Here is a 9,129-nt window from a genome sequence, read left to right as displayed (position 1 = left end):
CATCTATATTCCTTTATTTCTGCTTTTTGGAGTAAGACCATAATCACCCCACTCCAGAAGGGGAATTGAAACTGGAGGCGGGACTGCCTCTGGAGCTGCTCCAGGAGGGCAGGGCACCTTCCCCGGCTGGGAGCTCCCCACAGGCCCCTCAGGGAAGATGCTGGCACAAGGACAGGTCCCCTCTTCCCACTGCTCCCTGTCACACCGGCTAAACGTGCCCCAGTGGCTCTGCGGAGGGGGTAGCAGCAGCCCCCTTCTCACATGGGATGTGGGACCGAGGGGACAGTCTCTCTCCAATGCAAAGTGCAGGACTCAGGAACTGGGCTAAGCTAAAAGCTGAAGGGCAGCTTGGAGCTTCCCTTCCAGAAAAGCTCATGGCCAGGGAGGGCTGGCCGAGCAAGGTGGGGAGGACAAGCCTGCGGGATGATCCTTCGGGCACCTCACACCACAGAGTGGGCTGGTCCTGCCAGCACCAAAAAAGCCCAAGGAAGGTACAGCAGAGCCTAAGCACAGGGAGTTTGTAAGCAGCCACACCAATGCAGGGATGCACATGAGGGCAGTGAAGAAAGACCCTGCAATCCAGCCATGATCTCTTAAGAGATGTGCACACAGAGCCCCTGCCTGAGACCACCCCTGCTGATGGCAATCAGGGGTCATTAATCTTCCCTCCCAAGAAGACAGCTGGGGCAATTAAAAGAGAAAACACTGGGCACTGACAAAGATTTTTATGGTTTTTAGACACCATAATTATCCTGTGTGACTCACTGCCACACCATATTTTTGCTACCAAGAGGTAAGATAGACTAAAGAAAAATTAAAACGCGGAGTTCGGATGAGTCAGGATATCGCATGCAGCTGTGTTGGGGAAACCGGTGCAGGAGCCCTCTGGTCCCCTCCGGCCCGGCTCGGTGCGGGGCTGGGCAGTAACGCTGCCTTTCCTCCGGGTTTGCCCCCAGCGGGGCCGGGCGCAGGGTCCCCCAGGCCGGGGTTCGGTGCCTGCGGCTGGGGCTGCTCCGGGGGCTCCCCGCTGACCGCCACCGAGTGTCCCAGCGGGGCCGGGCAGCGGAGGGAAGCGGGGGACACACACACGTTGCTCCAGGGCCACTGCCTGCGGTGGGACACGTCCAGCCTCATCGCTAGCACAAGGGATGGGGACGGGGAGGTGTAGCAAACGCCACAGCGCACCTACTACCTGAAACGTCGCTTTAAAAATACATTTCCACAACCGTTGCGAGCCCGTGGGACATCAGGCTGCCAGGCACACCACTGCTCTGCCGCTTGGCACCCCCTGTGGCAGCTGCCTGTGCCCCCCCGGCCAGAGCCAAGCCCCTGCAGCATCCCTCCCGTGCTGTAGGTCTTGCCTGCGTAGAGGGAAACAGCTGCCTCCTGCTATAGGGGTGCCCAGCTCAGAATGCTCCGTATCTCAGCTGTACCTCATCCCTCGGAGCAGATGCAACCATCAGCGTTACCTAAACTCCCAAATTTTCTGAGCTCTGATGTGGTTAAGTAAGAACGTGCAAAGGTGAGGTCAAGCTGACCCACCCTCTCAGGTCGTTAAATGACCCACCTGCTCAAGTCATCAAAACTGATGAATGAAAGGACTTTAATCAAGGGAGTCAGCCCTGGGAAACAAAGAGCAGATGATAAGATGATAAGAGCACCGTTACGTAAATTACACAGAAAGAAGTCCCCAAGTGAAAAAGTTCCAGCTGCCAGAGGAGACAAGCTGATAAGACATTAAGGCCTTCAAAAAATTAGTCGAAAGTAGGACAAAGGTAATTGTGGTAATGGGAGATGGGGATCTCAGACTCAAACAGCCCCCCAAGAGAGGGCAACCCCCCCGCCTGGGGAGCACACAGAGCTGGCAGAAAGCTTCAGCAGTGCTATCCGAGGGTGCAGGCTGATTTGCATTAGAAACCAGAAACTTGTAACCAACCCTGTGCATGAATGAAAATGAGTATGTAATGTACTGTGAACATGCAAGTACTCTGCTGTATATAACGCGTACCCTCAAGTAACTTGGCGTGCCTGTTAGGAGGAAAGATCCCCCACATACCCGGCACTGCAATAAACCAAGGTCAGCTTTCTGAACTTTCATTTGGTTTGGAGAGTTTTCCTGGTTATGATTTTTTGGTAACATGAGCCCCCAAACCTGTTTGTGAGATGTTACCTGTATGTGCAACCTCAGCTCTGGGTTGGGGCACGTCAGCCAAACCCTTACATGAGCAGGAGACGCTCCTCCACAGCCCTGGCAAATTTTGAGTTTGAGCTCTAAACCACAGGAGAATTCAAGTTTAAGAGAGAGAATTTCAACAAAGGCAAAACAGCATTTTCCCCACCCCACCCCTGGTGTTCTAGCTCTAGCTTTAACATTTTTGAAAATATTTGTGGCATTAATCAGACCACTGGCACGGAGAGTTGCTATGTGTAGCATAGTTAAAAGTGGAGAAGGCTAGATAGCAGGTAGCATTGGGCAAGTGATGACTCAGCATTGCTGCAGGAGTACGGCAAAAGCATCACAAGCTTTCAGATGTTAAATAGACAATCTGCTGCTTACCACAGCCAGCCAGCCAAATGCTACAGCTTTTTTTGGCTTTGGGGCATTTTCCATGATGAGACGTTCCCCCCCCCCAAAAAAAAAACCACCAAAAACCAAAACAACCACTTTGCTCTTTGTCACCAGCCACAGGTCACAGTGAGCCACTGAGTGGCTTCAGTGGAGCTGTGGTGGCCCTGCTCCTGCCGCACGCACAGCCCATGGCACTCGCTCCGCAACCGAGTCCTGGGACAAAACAGCCCCAAAGTCAAACACAAGTACACACAAACTCCTGATTCCTGGCTGTCAAGAGCCTTGGTTTAATAGAAATAAATTAGCCTGAAGCTCCGTAATGCTTGTGCGGCTGCAAGTGCCCTGCAGGTGACTGACGAAGCTGCTTGTTTGCTCCTTCAGGAAAAAGCACTTGGTGCCAGGCTTTGGAACTGGAGCAGCATGCAAATGGCAGTGACATGGGAAGACGCGGTTCTGAACGACACCTTAAACTGCTCCTTGTCTTCTAGTGCACTTCAGGGAGACAGAGTAGAAAACCAAGGAAGCAGCAGCAGGTCTCACCATTTTCTGTCCCAGCAGACAGCCCAGAATAGATGTTTACATCAAAAAGTTCACAAGAAACCACAGGTAAAGCAGAGTTTACTGAGGCAGGACTCAGGGCAGGTATTTGAGAGGGTGCAGGAGAGGAAGAGGAGGTTTGCCTTCAAGGCAGACAGAAAGCAGAGGGAGATTTCAGTTCACAGCCAGGGAAATGCGTAAATGCTACATCCACCCCAGCAATTTTCACTTGAGATCATTTCATAGTATGTCTGTATATAGCACCCGAAGTACCTCTGAAAGCTATAATGAAGAGTACCAGAACGCAGTCTAATTTCTTGGCTCACTGTTCGGGCTATAATTCTGTCAGTCTTGCCTCAGCTCAAGTGTTATCGGTGCTTTTAAGTAAAAATGGTTCAGGTGCTTTTAGCTTCATTGCTCTTCTAAGGAAACACGGCTTGTGCAGTCGTACCCTTTCTCTGCCCCTTAGCACAGATTTTGAGCCCAGTGGCCCAAACCCGACAGAGGGAACAGCAGCAAACCTGAAGAGGATGACGTGACTCCAAGCCCCACGCAAACTGGCAGCGTAGGGAAGAGAAAGGAGCAGACCAGGCTTTGCAGCTGCCTGCTATCCCTGCTGAGCTTGCTTGGGACAACTCTCCTGCTCAGCCAGGGAGCAAGAGGAGCAGCCAAGGTTCTGGCCGTAGGAGGAAGGCAGACACCTCAAACCCATGGGAGGGCAGCCCCTACTCCTCCCACTGCTCCTGGAACAATCTCTTCTGAAAGAAGCGGAATGGGATCTTCTGCTGTCTGTCTTAAAACAGAAACCAAATCTCCTGGAACATTCTTGCTCTACTCACGGGTCACCATGCCTCAGAGCTAGAAAGCCAAAAATTTGGCAGAGGCAACACTCCTGTGTGAGGCTGAAGTGTTTGGTGGGATACTTGGGCACCTCAGCCAGAGGCGATTAGGACACTCCAAGTCCACGTAGGAAGCATGGCATCTCCCTGCATCTTTCCCAGCCACATGGATGTCTGCCGGTCAGTCACATCTCAGCCTGGACAGGAGAGGTGGCCAGAGCCACTGCCCAGTGACAACACCCTGTGGGGTGGTGACACAGGGCCACCCAAGGCAAGAGGTAATTGTAGGTGGACACTGGGGCCAGAGACCAGTCAGTGACAGGAGAGGGCCACCAACAGTCCTCCCAGCTCACCTGCACGCACATGTGTCTGCGTGCAGCCTCTCACCTCAAACATGAACAGAGGATTAAAAATTCCTGCTAGCTGTGAGACCGGTGTGTTGCTGTGACCAGTGGTTGGGGAAACAGAGAGGTCAGAAAACCAGCACAAACACCCCAGAGCCGTGGGCGCCAGGCAGCTGGGTCTGAGCAGGGATCCTACGTGTAGGATAGGAAGCATCAGTACTATTACTGACAATGCCAAGATGCCACAAGCCCTGTCAGATGGAGGAGGTGTGAGGAAGATGAGAGGTGCAGGCACCACAGAAGGAGCTGATGCTGCAGCAGACCTTTGCTAAGGAGGGGTCCTGTATGCTGAGGACCCCCAGGCTGAGGTGGAGGGGAGGAGGGCTAGAAGAAAGGACACTAACTTGAGGAGCAACCATAGCTGTAGCATTTGGGTTTGGTTCACAGAACCCCTCCTCCAGTTCAAATAGAGCAATGGTCCCATAACCAGCCTCCAAGGCCAAGCTGCACGCCCTCCCCGCCCCCAGCCACGGCAGGCACTGAGCAACAACCAGCCTTGCTGAGATTTAGGGCTGCTTCCCTGAATGACTTGACAGCCCCAGCTGCTGAAAGGCTGTGCCTCACGAGAAAGTATGGCAGAAGTCCAGCAGCAGCATCCATCACAGACCAGACGGGTCCATTTTCCGAGGTGGGAAGGAGGGACAGAGGTAAGGACAGCCCTGCAGTGTCACAGCACTATCAAAACTAGCCAGCTGCAACAAGACTTTTTTTACCATCCCATCCCAGGTTAACTTCAGTAAGTAGTTCCTGTGCCTTGCCCCAGCACAGCCACTGATCCCCCAGAAGATTTCAACGGTTCATCTACCGGCCATGCTGTTCCTTCATCCTCTTCAGGCCAGGCCACCCTGCTTCTTGCCTCTGCTGTATCCTTCTCCTTGTCTCTCCTATATCCAGGGCACTCTCTCCTCCCTCTGCTTCTTCCAGGTCTGTCTTCACCCAGTGCTCCTCTTCCTCGCCCCTCAGAGCTATTTAACTACTTAGCAGGAACCAGCCACAGCTGCACATTATCCACGTCAGCCAGCCCTCCGCCCCTGAAGCCAGCCCACAGCTGTATGTTATCAATGATAATTAACTGCCTTCATTCCTCTACACTGCAGTTCCACAGCTTCTTTGCAGGAAAACATAAACAGGTTTCCCTGGAGGGCAGCACGGTACTTTTGAACACTGATGCCCTTTTTCTCACATATACATCAGGTCTCCAGCATTTTTCCCCATGTGTCTCCTGGAACTGCCCTCCTGGCCAAGCCCCTTGGGCTCCCTGCCCACAGTGGAGCTTGTGGGGAGACACCGTGAGGTGCGGTACAGCAGTCTCATCCCCTGGTCCCCTCCACAGCCCTTCCTCTGTCAGGTGGCCCTGCAGAAGTCACCCTCCTTATTTTTAAAAGCCCCAGCTCCTCTCCCCGTGAGCAGCACCTATTGCCTGAGCCTGGATGCAGAAGGAAACTAACCGCAGCAGGATCCATCCTTTTGCGGACATGCTGCAGAACACGTGTTCTGACATGACCAACCTTTAATGAAAGGAAAATAGGATCAAAACAGTAATTTTAAAGACGGGCTTGGCAGGATACTGGCTTTATCCGATCAGCCTGCTTTATGGGATACAGAGCCTGAAGTCCCAGTTCTGCCTAATAAAGAGAGCTCCTATACCCCAGATTATGCCTTAGGTGAAGCAAAAGAAGGACTTGGACCCAAAAGATCTAGGCTAATACGTAACCACTGGATGAGAAAGAGAGTTGTTATGCTAACACCTACCCTTGTAGTATTATTTTGCTGTATAAAATCTGCTGCCGATGTGATTTACACGACAAACATTCCCTGCAGGCTGAGCTGTGTGCTGTGCAGGTTCGGGATGTGGCCACCTCTTTCCAGACTGCTGGAAGAGGGAACAGGGAAAGTAAAGGCTGAGCAGAAGGGAATCAATATCGGCAGGATCTGAATCTCCTGTGAATCTTGACACGAGCCGTGGTAGCTTCCTCTCATTTCTCCAAGGAGTCTGTACTAGTTCTGCAAGCTGCTGTGCATACATTATCATGAAGCTGCTTGAGCTCCTTTTTGGTCTCCGCTGCGAAAACAAGTGAGTTTTGTAAAAACATTTAAAGCAATCAAGGCTGAATAGGCGTATCCTACTTAGATGGTATGGGTATGAACTTAAATTTCATCAGAAGCCTGCAGGTTGTGCCAGCCAGGAAAGCTCTGCTTACATCTAGCAAGCAAGGTTATTTTCACAGCAGCACAGGGTAATCCAGGTTGGGAAGGATCCCCTGGAGGTGTCTAGTCCAGCATCCTGCTCCAAAGAGGTTCAACCATGAGGTCAGATGAGGGCTTTATCCAGTCAGGTCTCGAAAACCTCTGTGGATGCCGAGTAGTTTAACGATACTCACCGTCAGGGGGGCATCCTGGCTCGGTGGAAGGTTGGCACGTGTTAGACACTGCACCTCAAACACTGGCTATAGTAACAGCAACCGTGGTGTGAAAGCCCAACAAATACCATTTGCAAACAATCCTTTAAGCCGCAGGAGCACAGGGGACTAGCAGCCCAGCCAGGGATGGCAAGGTGGGCAGTGAGGAGCTGGGGAAGGAGCAGTGGTGGGGAAGGACAAATATGCTGGGTGAAGCCATCAGGAGTTTGGAAACTGGAAAGGGTGCTGAGGCTGTGGCTGGAAAGTGAAGGAAAAAACACGAGCATGAGCTGGAGAGAGAGACACAAGGGAACAGGATAGCACTAACACTCACTGGACAAACTTGGCACAGAGGAAAATTGGGACTGATGGGCAAGGAGATGGGGAAAAATTAAGAGGGAACACTGAGATTTATCCAAGTTATTTGAAATCTTTACCAAAGAGCTTGGGGACATGCAGGACTGAAAAGAAGAATTTGACGAGTTTGTGTTGGAAGTGAGGGCAGAGAAACAGGCTAGAGGGGATCCAAAGGGAATGGGCCAGGTTTGGGAACCAGGGACTCTCTCAACTTTCTGCACACGGGGACGGAAAGCCTGTGATGAAGCTGGAGACCCAGGAGTTTGAGCAGTCTTTGTTGTTCGGATACACCTGTGAAACCTGCTGGTACATCCTCTCATGCTGAGTTCCCACAACTCACTACTGACTGGTTTCTCTGCCATGCTCCAGCAATACCATGGTGTCACAGCCAAGGCCTGCAACTTGTTTAACTGGGCCACATAGTTGATTTTGGGGTAGGAAGAAGGAAAAGAGAGGCACTGCACCAAGCACTATATTAAAGAAGTTGTAATGTTAAAGAAAATAATCACTGCAAACATCACAATCAAGATTGCCTATGCACTTTTAACTCAGCCCCATCTCTGTGTGTGGTACAATCTAATCTACATTAAATGATTATACGGATTATTACCTTGCTCAACAAGACCTCTGCCACACAGCGAACACAAGCAAGTCATGAAGTCCCTACCCCAAAGAGCTTCCAGTCTCAGGAAAACCAGCCAAGGGGGTGTGAAGGGAGCCACCCCGGGGAGGGACCACAGGTGAGAACGAGCTTAAATAGAGCAGCAACATTTACAGCTAGATTTTTTTTCCCCCACAATTCAGAGTAATATTAAGAAAAGAGATAAAACTAATCAAAGCAAAAACCAAGTCTCACACACTCCTACTGTCCATCTGTCTCATTAATCTGAGCAGGTTGATGAGGACCAGTTGCCGCAGACCGCTCAGGACCAGAGGAAGGTAAAGAGCTGGGGCATTCGCAGTGGCTGTCTCTGGGGTTGGGGGGTAACATGGATCAAGGGGTGAGGGGGCTCCTGGGAGAAGCAGCACACAAGGCAAGGCAACAGGGAAGGTTTCAATGCTGGAAGATAAAGCTGTGGATCAGAACAACGGTGCTTTTACGGGTAAAGCACTGGATTCCCCCAGCTGAATCCCCCCTGCCCTAGAGGAGGGGGGCAGGTGCAAGGTAATGCCTCTTTATCGATCCGGGGTGAGCCGTTATACTGAACAGATGGCATCAGTAAAGCCGTATCGCCGTAGTGCCTTCCAAGCGTCCTAGAGCTGATGTGAGCACCTTGCCGGCCACAATCCTTCAGGAATTGCCTACAAACAATCTGCATTTAAAACAGAAGCTAAAATGCCTGCAGCTCTTTGCAACTCTCTAGCCCCGCTGCGAGCAGCCATCCTCACCGGCCATCCACACCCGGCCCACGACTCCCACAGCCCTCGCTAGACAGAACAAGCATCACGGTCTGTGCTTTTCCCTCCAGTTTTAATCACAGGAATGTGGGTGTGTTGGACTCTTTCCAAGCTCACAACTAAAAAGCCTCTGCTGGGAATGGGTGGGAGGGCTTCCCCTCTTCCTTGACTGCTCCAGGCACAGTTAGCAAATGCATTTCCCTGGAGGTGAGCAGTATGGGACAGATGACAGAAGAAGTTCAACCGTGCGCATAGAATATAAATATGGTAAATGTAGTTTGTGTCACACCATTTTGGAGCTCAGAAGGGGACAAGGGGGCTGTAAAACCCTTCATGGGTCATTCGGTCCATAGCCTGGCAGCTATATCCTCCACCACACCAAGGACACCTGCAAATGTGTCACCTGTAGGGACTAGGCAGTGACTCATCACACTCATCTAGTACCATCCACCAGCCTGCCTCAGGGTAGTCACAGCCTTGGTTAAAGGTGTTGGGGCTCATTAGTCCCCGTCAAGTCCTGTGTGAGCACTTCCAGCATCCCCAGCCGGGCTAAAGCTGCTACTCTCACACCTTGCGGGTACGAGTGCTCTCTACAGCACTTCTCCCTTCTACCTCTCTCATCCCTG

Source organism: Falco peregrinus, chromosome 6, assembly GCF_023634155.1.
Source record: "Falco peregrinus isolate bFalPer1 chromosome 6, bFalPer1.pri, whole genome shotgun sequence".
In the NCBI taxonomy this organism is placed as follows: domain Eukaryota; kingdom Metazoa; phylum Chordata; class Aves; order Falconiformes; family Falconidae; genus Falco; species Falco peregrinus.
Note: the sequence above shows the minus strand (reverse complement) of the source record.